The 11,138-nt window shown below is 46.3% G+C and overlaps 1 protein-coding gene across 1 annotated transcript in view; it reads right to left on the minus strand.

Annotated features, from left to right (window-relative positions):
- Positions 1-2,936, minus strand: part of BRD3 (bromodomain containing 3) — a 35,882-nt gene extending 32,946 nt beyond the window's left edge. Inside the window, exon 1 of the mRNA XM_050320206.1 lies at positions 2,827-2,936. The gene's annotated coding sequence lies outside the window, so the exon portion shown is untranslated. The remainder of the gene's footprint in view (positions 1-2,826) is intronic.
- Between the last annotated feature and the right edge of the window lie 8,202 nt (positions 2,937-11,138).

Genomic DNA, 11,138 nt, shown 5'->3' on the forward strand with positions numbered 1-11,138 from the left:
CAGATATCAAAAAAAAAAAAAACAAACCCCAAAAAACAAAAAACAACAGCTTTCTTTGGAGATAGATACTGAAACAGCACTGCAGCCCTAGCATGCTTACTGAGCTGGAACATCAGACTTCAATATGCTTTCCCTCTAAATATTTTTTTAATGACAAGAACTAAAGTTTTTGTAAGCACTGGGGTGCTTAAATGGCACAAGTTTTATTTCCAGAAGCCCGGTTTTTATTTGAAGATAACAGAACCAACACTCCAAAGTCAGTTTTGAAAACAAACCTCAGACACTTCACATTGCACGTGCATTCTTTCCTAATTTAAACTCTGCACGCATAGGTCGCTACAACTGAAAAGCCTTTCACTGGAATAGCTACTGTCTCAGCACTGAAGACAATATTGCAATCAAGCTTATGCTGAGCATTGTATAAGACTGCTACCCCCTGCCCAACCCTTTTATTAAACATTGTCTCAAAACACCAAACACATTCATGAGTGAATATTTTTATCCAGTGTGGGCTGAAGAGAAAGAAATACACAATCTTAGCATTTATTCTTTCCAGAAAGGAAGGCTTTGAGGTCAGGAGTTATTTTGTTTCAGTGGGAGCCTCCCAGCGTATTATTAAAAACTCCCCAAACTTCTGCGCTAACAAAATGAGACACCCGGCAGCCTGAAAAGTGCTGTGATCTGCAGATCAGGAGGCAGGACTTGGATTCTCAGTACACTCAAGCAGTTGGGTAGTTGTAAGCAATACAGATCATGGGTTTTTTGTTGTTGTGTTGTTTTTGGGTTTTTTTGCTTGTAAAGCAACCAAACTGCTTTGGGGATTTCTTGTTTGTTTTGAGCGATGCATATTTATTCTGCACTTCTCACCCAAATACTGCAGCACATATGGCAGTCACCAAGCCCCCTCTAATACCTTGACTTAGCACTGTGTGAATTAAAGACAACAGTTTCAGCTTTAAAGCTAAACTTCCAGTTTCGTGTAGACACACCCCCTCAGCCCAACCCCACTCACGTACACTGAACACATTAAAAATACTAACAAGCATATTAAAAAAACAGGCTTCTCTATTCCCAGCAAGGAACAGCAGGTGTGCTTTGCTAATTATGTCAACTCCTAACCTACTATTATTTACCAGTGTCAGGGACTTAAGATATTAAAAAAAAAAAAAAAACACACAACAAAAACCCCAACAAACCAAAACCCAAAAACAAACAAAAAAACCCATACGCATAAAATTTTCAAATATTAGTGAAGCCATCATATTTGCTTATCCAAACAAGTTTATTTTAGTAACTTTTAGCTCCTAAAGACATGAACAGGAAGGAATATCGACACTATGGGACTGTCACAGGACATTTATCACGAAGCTTACAGAATGCATTCTCCACGTTGTCAAAAGTCAATTCCGTAGGAAATACGTTCTGAATTAACACCCTGCAAGACCCAACCACGCAGCTTAAGGACGCTCACAGACCCCGCGACCTGAACACTACAGCTTTGTTTGAAAGTGAAACCAAGCAGCCTACAAATAATGCTCTATCCCCGGCGCCCAGGGAGGTGCCAAACCCAAACAAGAAGCATAAACGGAGGAGAAGGACGGCTGAGTTTTGAAGTTTCACATTTTATTATCGGCAGCATTATTTATAGCACGACACTCCTATATATAAATCCGTGATCTGCGTTTCTTTTTACACCTAGAAAGCGTATCAAGTTTAGGCAGCGAACCCTCGGGTTTCCATTTATTTGCAGAAGTTTGGTAAACACCGGATATTTACGCGAGCGAAGCAGCTGGATACAAACACACACACATACACAAATAAATGCATGCGGACGGCGGACAACGCTGCGAAACGCGCACTTTCCAGCCCATCCTACGCTGCCTGCTCAGACCTTTTTCCAGCTCCCAAGCCAGCGGCGGGGCCGGGGAAATGGCCGGGGCGGGCGGGCGCTGGCCCAGGGCGCGGGGCGGCCGCCGAGCCCCGCACCCGAACCGGGCACCGCACACCGCCGGCACCGGGGGCTGCAGCCTGCCTGGTCCCCCGCCAAGCTCCACGCTCTTTATTTTCTTTTCTTTTTTTTTTTTTTTACTCTCTTCCCTCCCTTATTTATTTTTTCCTCCTTCCCCCCCCTCCCTCTTTCTTTTTAAGAGCGCGCCCGCAGCCCTCCTTTTCCTCGCCCCTAATTTTCCCCCTTCAAAAGATGGCGGGCAGAGAGAGCGAGAGAGGGAAAGCGAGCGAGAGAGGGGGAAGAAAAAGAAGAAAAAAAAAAAAAGAGAGAAAAAAAAAAGCCGAGAAGGAGGGGAAAAAAAAAAAAGCGGGGGGGGAGGCGAGGGGGGGAAAAGAAAGCAAGCCCGTCCTGCGTTGGGGGCGCGGGGCTCAGCGGGGCCGCGGCTGCGCCCGGCCGGGGCGTCTTCGGGCGCTCGGCGAGAAGGGGAGGGGGGAGCAGAAGATGGAGAAGAAGCGGCAGAAGAAGACGAAGAAGAAGAAGAAGAAAAGGGTGGGCAGGAGCGGCGGGGCCGGGAGGAAATCAATGGCCAGGCTGCAGCCAGCCCCGCCGCGCTTTGTTGCATTGTGGCGGCGCACAAAGGCTTGCGGGGCCGCGGGGAGCGACGCGGGGCTCTCGCAAGAAGAAGGAGCAGTAGAAGAGAGGAGGGAGAAAAAAAAATTTAAAAAAAAAAAAAAAATCAGCATTGGCCTTTCCCAAGTGGGTTTTGCTTTTCCTCCCCCTTCTTCCCCGGCCCCCCCTCCCTCCAGAAACCATGGCCCAGTGCTAGCAACGCACACCCAAAGCATCCAACAAATAAAGGGAAAGATTAAATAGATTACTTTGCCCCGGCAGCTCCAGCAACGTTTGCCTTATAGTCCCTCCAGTTGCTCTTCTTTTTATCCTCGGCAAGGCAGTATAATAGATGCGCTACAGCGCCCGAGCGCTCATGCGCCGGGGGCGCAAGGCCATGTGGGGACCGTAGTCCCGGGCAAGGACGGGGGAGAAGCGGTGGCCGCAGCCGGGACTACAAGTCCCAGCAGCCGGCGGGTCCCCCCCCGGCCCCCTCCCGCCCTCCCCGGGCCGGCGGGCAGGGGAGAGGGACGGCAGGGGTGATGCCCCGGTCAGCGGCGCCGCCGAACGCGGTGCCCCCGGCGGGGAAGACGCCCCGCTCGGTGCGGGGCGGGGGGGACGGCGGGGAAGGAGCCGCGGGGAGGCGGCGGCTGGAGGGTGTCCCCCGGGCAGACATGGCCGGGGAAAATCCCTCTTCTTCCCCCTCCCTCCGCTGCCCGCCGTCGCGCCTCCGCCGCTCTGAAGGTACGGCAAGAGCCTTAAAAAGTGCGGCTGGAAACGCGGGACCCACGCGGGGGACCGAGTTTTAAATCACAACTGCGGGAGCTTGGCTTGCTCTCGCTCCCCCCCCGTTTTTTTGTGTTGTGGGTTTTTTTTTTTTTTCCTTTTTTTTTTTTTTTTTTTAAATCGCGGCTTGCATTGGGTAATGCGCTCTCACATTTATTACGCAACAACTAATACGAGCTGCAATAAAAATAGCCCGCCGCCAATGCACGCTGGAGTAGTAGCTGGCCAAAAAAAAAAAAAAAAAAAAAAAAAAAAAAATCCATCAAGAAAACCCACAATCCGACGTAGTTCGCACTGGTTGATGCATTTCATAATATTGTCAACTGCTGAAAACAACAGAAATTAATCTAATGTATGCAATAAAAACAATGTGAATTTTACCAACACACCACCATAAAAGCATCAACAAACACGAGCGCTGTTACAGACACTTCCAAGCAACAGAGCAACGCTGCCCATGTCCTGAAGCAAATCCACAAATGCAAACAGAAATTAAAAAAAAATAGTTACAACCCAAACTGTGATTGAATTGCTGCAGAAAAAAAAAAAAAAGTAGAACCATGTGCCAACAGAGGCTGCCACACTGCCAGTACAGACAGCCACACGCTGATGCCAATTAATAAGTTAGTTTATTGTAACCATAAGGTGAAGGCAGTTTTACTAAAAGGTCTTATTTCTGGAAGATTAGCTTTTGAAAGATGTGAGCAATGGAACTGAAATTTCTCCAGAGGTATGATATCATCAGAAAGACTGGGGTTTGCACAGGCAAGAGGACAGATGTTTAAGAAAATTCCACTTAGCCGTGCTTGTAGCTGCCTCAGGATGGAACCAAAGTTGTGCATATGCCTTAACCAAAACCAAGATAAAGTGCTTTATGGCACTCAACTTCAAGGCTTGTGCAAACTCACGAATCAGAAACTCGCTCACAGCCGTTCTGCTCTTGGAAGTATTTCCTTTGTAAGGCTGTGTGTGAAGTTGCATTTACATCAACACCCAAACCCCACTCTAGATCAGTGTGTGACTTGGACTTCCCTCCTGCCAGCTGCTCTTTTCAACTTCAGGTACCCAAAAATCACTTTGCTACCCTCCACACCCAGAGCCCGTGGCCTCTGTGGGAACACACAGCGTGCAAACAGCGAGAAAAAGGTAAAATCTGGGTCTTCTCAAGGGGCACCACCACACTGGTGCTCACAAACCTGCCCTGTGTCTGGTTGACTGTTCCACACTGCCAGGCTGAGCGAGGAAACCCCTCTGAAACACCACCTGAACTCTGCCCTGCCTACAAGCGTCCTGAACATCAGACATCAGGGATATAGGGAAGGACTGGACTTTGAGCACAAGGCGCTTTTTACCACCGTTCTGCTCTATGCTCATTGTCAAGGCAATTCAAAAGGAGCACACGTACATCAAAGCATTTGAGAGCTGAAGAGAACCAGGTCAGATCCTTTGAATGCACTGTCCTGCTCCAGTACACGCCTGATCCACATGGATAACCAGAGTATGAATTCATGAATGCCATAACATACACAGACACCAAATCACGAGCATGACCAAAGAGCCCCTAAATGAAAACTGCTGCTGCTCTGGGCTTGGGGGCTGGGAAAAGTTGGCAGGCTGAAGCTTTCCAAGGGAGGGGGGCAGGGAACAATCGGCTGAGTATTCATTATGAACACTCAGAAAACATACTCCGTGCACTCTAAAGGCTCGCTTTCAGCTGAGCCATAATCTGAAAGCTTGGTTTTTAAATGCACTTATATTTTAGTTTGAGGCAAACTCCTGCAACGGAAATGTGCTGGCTGCAATGTAAGACTTGGCAGAGCCATAAGGAGCTGAACAGGGGGCTCCGAATGCAAAGTGTTCAGCAACCCCAGCACCGTGCAAAGAGTGCAACAGGAGAGCAGAGAGAAATGGGAGAGTGCAGGCAGAAAGGCAGAGGCAAGAAAAGCCAGAGAGCACAAACATATGAGAGCACAAAGCCCTCCAAGCTGGCAGGGCACTCACCTCACAGAGGAACATGCACAAGTTAGATTTTGGAGCTTGATCTTCACTGCAAATCCACATTAAAGAGCAGCTTGTCAGTGAAGGATGCATCCAACTCAAAAGCAACTCAAAAGCCATCTCCAGTTACACCTTATCCTTCCTTATCTCACCCAGGGTGGGTGTAAGACAAGTTTCATACCAAATTGTAATTATGTAATTACCAAAATGTTCATTATGCATCAGGCTGAACAGGCAAAACAGTTCACATGGGAAACTGTCCCCAGAGATTTCACCACTATCAGCTTTCAACCTAGAACACACCAGTCACTCATGCACCTACCTGTAGGTCTGCAAACTTGTGCTTGAAGAAACCCCCCTGCATCCTCCAAGGGATTAGGAAAGCAAACATTATTTGGGATCCCTAAAGCCTTCTTTATGCATGGCAGTGAGTTTAGATAATGGTTTAGCCAAACAGGCACAGGCTGACTCAGTTTCAATAAACCCCATAGGAGGTACAGTGAAATCAAATCAGAACAATTCTAGCTCGAATTACCTAGGCCCAAAGTAAAAGCTCTTCAGCCAAGGAAAAGCTGGTTGCAATCTCTAAATTAAATTCTGAACTGATTTTGTCACAGAGTTTCATTCACAAGATATAACAGTCTGCTTCTTCTGAAACACCTTAACATCAGCTTTCCCATAAAATGCAATACTACAGCAGCAGCTTTTTACTTCCTCCTGCTCCCCCAGCTCAGAGGAGCATCCAAGATTCACCCAAAGCCTTTTGATTGGCCTCTGTGGTCTCTTTATGTTGCACCTCCAGTTACCCAATTAGTACCTTGTTAACGAACACCTGCCATGTATTTATTCCTCCTGTTGCAATACTTTTAACCCATAATGAACAGTGGTACCAACATCCTTCTCAGCAGCTTTGTGCACAGGCTTCAGCACGAAAAATGTTATTTGTGCAAACCCCCTGTGTGGTTTTCAGGGCTGTAAAACACTGGCAGTTTTTGCTTCTCTGCTCTTGGAGTCTTGATTCTTTTGAAAACAAGAGGGGATGGAATCAGAAAAGGGAGATATTTGTTTCTGTGGACTAGATGAGTTTTGTGAGGACTGGCCACACACAGTGCCTGGTGTGACTGCACCCAACCGTATTTAACACTAATCAGGGGCTGCTGGGAACCCTAACCTGGAGCACCAATTTCCTGACCTTTGCTCTAGGTACTAACTGCAAGCTTCTGATTTTTACCTCACCATTCAGCGCCTGTTTCACCATCAAAACCACAGTTCCCTGCTGCAAGGGAGCTCTTTGTTAGTATTTGCACTGGGGATTTCCAAGTGGAGAAGGCTGCTGAAGGGGTATGAATACCACACTGGCATTGCATTCTGACCCTCCCTCACTGAGCACATCCCTAGGCACGCTGTCCATGCACATGAAAGGCTGATGTGAGCTCCACACGCCTCCAGGCAGCCAAATTTGGCCATTCTGACTGTTTTGTCAGCCATCAGCCACCACAGGCTCCAAGAGACCTCACACAGCAGCTGCTATCTCTGGAGTGGATGTTAAACATTATAAAAAGGGAATTAATTCAATAACAGCCATGTTTGGGATAAAGAAATAATAGAGCCCAAATAGAAGATTGCTTAAAAATGTCTAGTAAATGTCTGGGATTCTGTGATTCTGATCATCCCAGTGGCAGGGAGAAGGGTGTTGAACACAAGGGGATAAATGCTCTTATTGCAACAGAGAGTCATCTTTTCCAATGATCTTCTTCACTGTAGTGGCAGCATTTCCTCAATTGAGTAAGTGCTATTCAGTAAGTTAAGGATGACAGGACTAGGGCAGAGGTTTGAAAAAATAATTGCAGTTTGTTCTTCTGTAGTACCTTTCATCTGTGGGATTCACAACAATGCAATAATCCTCCTAACAGCCTTTGTAGGTAAGGAAATATTATGACTCCTGTTTTTCATCTGAGGAAGCTGAGAGGGAATACGATGATGCAGAGAATCATGGGCAGAGTCAAAATTGGGACTCAGCTCTTCTGACTCATTCTTTGTAAATTCTGAGAGCCTGGACACACCAGTTAGTGAGGCCACCCTGGTTACTTACTCCTGGGAATGTGACAGTGCCTGTAGAACCTTTGTCTCTTTGGTGTTCCCTCTTCATCTGGAAAAGGGTGAGCAGAGCCCCCAAGCCGGGAACCCAAGAGCCAGGGTGTCTACAATCCCCCAAAGGCACAGCACTGTGCTATTTGAAGGGAAGACAGCAAAGAATTGAGCAACCCAAGACCCAAAGGATCTTGCAAGTGTTCATCTGCAAAGAGCAGTTTTGATTATGATCTGAACGGTGGCCTGGAGACGGCCAATATCCAGTGAAGGTTCCAGAGCGGATTTAAATAATGTTCTTCCAGACTGGAAGTTCTCAAACCAGAGAAACAGAGGTGAATGGCTTCCACTGCAATGGACAGGAAGGGCATGAAGAGCCCACAGAATATTCTGTCTGACCTTGGTGAGTCTTATCAGGATCACTTTACTTGGAGGAGCTGGAGACTGGGCTACTGTGGGCTAAGGTGTATATGTATGGAAAGAAGCAGAGGGAAGGCCTAAACTATTGTGGGAGAGAAGAAAGGGACGCGACCACAGAGTTTGGGAATGGATGAGAAAATGCCCAGCCAACACGGCTACGTATCTTTGGCCACAGTAAACATGTTTCTTTGAAATTACCTGCATCTGAATGGTTTTGTTAGACATTCAGTGGGATGAATGAACCCAGCACCTGCTGTTAGCACAGTGGTTTGCACAGGTAAGCAAGCCTGTGAATAGTGGGTGCTGCTGAGTTGGCAGTTTAAACCAACAGACACTAGAACGTGCCAGATTTTCAGCTGGCCAAAGCCCTAAAGGATTCCTGTATGTTTCCTTACTTTTCCTCCTGCCTTCTTACAAAGACTGGAGAGAACAGTGCAAAGATGGTCTAAACAAATGGTAACACTTGCAAACATTTCGATTTGTGAATTAAAATGAGTAATGAATATAGCCAGATTTCACTAGAACTATTTCAGGGGTGTGAGTCAATGGTACAGAGCTGTCCGTTCATTGTGGTTGCAGCCATTTGCACCAGCCAGGAATGGAGCTCCTGATTCACAGAAGTGCTGAGAACCTGCTGCTCCAGTTGAAGTGCCTGGGAGAGGCAGGCTGTCATCACGTCTGGCAGTGAGACCGTGTGTGACTCAGTCTGGGGCTCTCAAATCAGCAGCCTTTATGCATTAACTTGGCTGTGACTTCCATTGGGGGGAATCTGCACTGCATGATATACTACAGCACACTGCAGGACTCCAGTCCTCTGGGAAGTCCTACCTGCTCTTCAGAATCACGGGCTGTTTCTTAACAGGTCTCTACTAATGGGGAGTTTGATACTTGCAGTGTTCAGTGATATCACATTGAAAGCAGTTCTTCAACCTCCATAGGCCCCTCGTGCCCAGACTAAGTGTGTCTACACATCCCTCCCAGGCCAGAATGAATCCAACCCCACCTGCTCTCCACTGGGGTAAGATTTCCTAGTTTTAAATGAACAAATGTTGGCAGTGATGCAAGCAAAGCTCGTAGTGTAGTGGGGGAGGTAGAAATATCATCCTGGAAAAGGTTCAGTGTTTGTTTTTAATTCCCAGAAGAAACATATGAATGTGATGTATCTGGGATTTAGGAAAAAAAAACACGTAGCAGCATGTTAGGAACCACCCAGAAACAGCTCTGTGTCAGGGATCAGCTGCTCTTTAGAAGCCTGAAAGATGCAGCAGGTCTCTCATGAGTTCTTCCTCCCTGTTTCTTGAGCAGAGTGTAACACACAGCAAGTCTGTTCTGCGCTTCCTCTGTCTGCTAAGAGGCCCAAGCAAACAAAACTCTGAGCTGAGATTACCAATTGTGCCAAAACATAAACATGGACTCACACAGCTTGTGAGCTTAGTGCCTTATTACTCACCACTACAAACGTAAGCACGAGCTGGTTTGCAGCAGGCAGGTCTAAAGAGCAGGTCCAGCGTGTACTGAATTTACTGGGAGCTTTTCCACAAACAATGATGTCCTTTGGATCAAATCTGCAGGACTGGGTTAGTTCTGGTCTTGGCAAAACCTGTGACAAAATCATATACGTTAAACATAGCAGGAGCTGTGGCCCCAGCTCTGTTCCTGAACACCCTAAAGCCATCCCAAAAGCAGCACTGAAAGCAGGTACTTCCTTCCAATCTGAGCCACTCATGGATTATTCTTTCCCTTTCATCATTATGGGAAGCTGCTCTCCCCTAAAAAACCTCAGACAGGTGTCTTTTCCAGTGCACTTGGCAGGTCACCAAGTTCAGGCTATTTTGAACCAAATGGAATGAAAGGTTTTGTGAGGGAGAAGCCTGCCAAGCCCCACTCTTTTCCAGAGAGGGAATTTGGACAGATGTCACATCCTGCTGATCCCAGCTGTGGCAGCCTGGCTGGGGGAGCAAGAAAGACCCTCACAGATGACTCATAACCATCAAGTTAAATTTCATCCAAATTTCTGTCCATGCAAAGCCCTGGGTCCTCACTTTCTGCGGTCCCAAAGCAACGTTCCTGCTCTCCGAGTTGTCTTCTTCTGCGAGCTCCGTGCTGTCAAAAACCCAACCTGGCACGGGATCAGGTACTTGGCCAAACGGAGTTTATCACACTTTAAACTTGTTTAAAAATATCTCTATGGTGCTTAGAAGCTAAAAGGTTTTTTTAGGACTACAATAATTTGTAATTTTTCAGGTTCCAGAGAGATATTATTCAGCATAGGTGAGGGGTTTTATACATGTATATATCTGTATTATCCATATACATAAAATATCAGGCAAAAATTTACAAAGCAGACATTGAGAGGCAAAAACCAAACTTTTATCTTCAACATGAAAGAAACAAAAACACCCTGTCACAAGAAGATTTTATAAATAGCATTATACCGCTGATTTGATTTGTGTTCTCTCATTTTAATTCATATTTATTTTTTAAAAGACTGAAAACTTTAAGCTAAAGCCATCTGGAAGAATCTCCAACAGAAACTGAACTGGATTTATTTCTTAATATTGTTCTGGTGACTGTGCAGTTTTTTCTAACAGTTTTACCTCCCTGAATTTAGAAGGCAGGGCTTATTTTCCAGACTTCAGCTATGTGGGATCCCAGCCTGGAGGAGAAGGGCCTTGGCTTCACTCTACCACAGGTTTTTTTCAGCTTTTCCTTTCTCAACTGCCACTAGAATTTTTGGAACCTAAATATCTTCCTGTGTTAAAGGGCCAGTAGATGACACACGTCTCCTTTTCTTCCCTCTTAAATGAAAGCAGACTGCAATTTGTGCTGTGTGGGTTCAGAAGAACCTCCTGCTCTCCAGAGAAGTGCTTAAACACATGTTTAGCTCTAAGTTGGCTGTTTGGGCTTAATGAATTAAACACTTTTGTGAGTCAGGACTTTTGTGCGCCGATACATAGAGAAAACAGATACTCTTGCCTTTGATATCCTCTCACCCAGGCAAAGATTACAGTGTTAAATGGCTCACACATCAGAATCATTTAGGCTGGAAAAGACCTCCAAGATCATCAGCTCCAACCTCTGACCATCGCTTTGTCAAACAGACGAGAGCACTGAGTGCCACATCCAGCTGTTCCCTGAATACCTCCAGGGGTGGTGATTCCACCACTTCCCTGGGCAGTTCCAATGTTTAACCACCCTTTCCATGAAGAAATTCCTCCTGGTGTCCAGCTTCAGGCTGTGTACTCTTGTCCTATCCCTTGTTACCTTACAGAGATGACTATAGACATTA

This window comes from Myiozetetes cayanensis, unplaced genomic scaffold (assembly GCF_022539395.1).
Source record: "Myiozetetes cayanensis isolate MyiCay16 unplaced genomic scaffold, myiCay2020 scf23, whole genome shotgun sequence".
NCBI classification, from domain to species: Eukaryota; Metazoa; Chordata; class Aves; order Passeriformes; family Tyrannidae; genus Myiozetetes; species Myiozetetes cayanensis.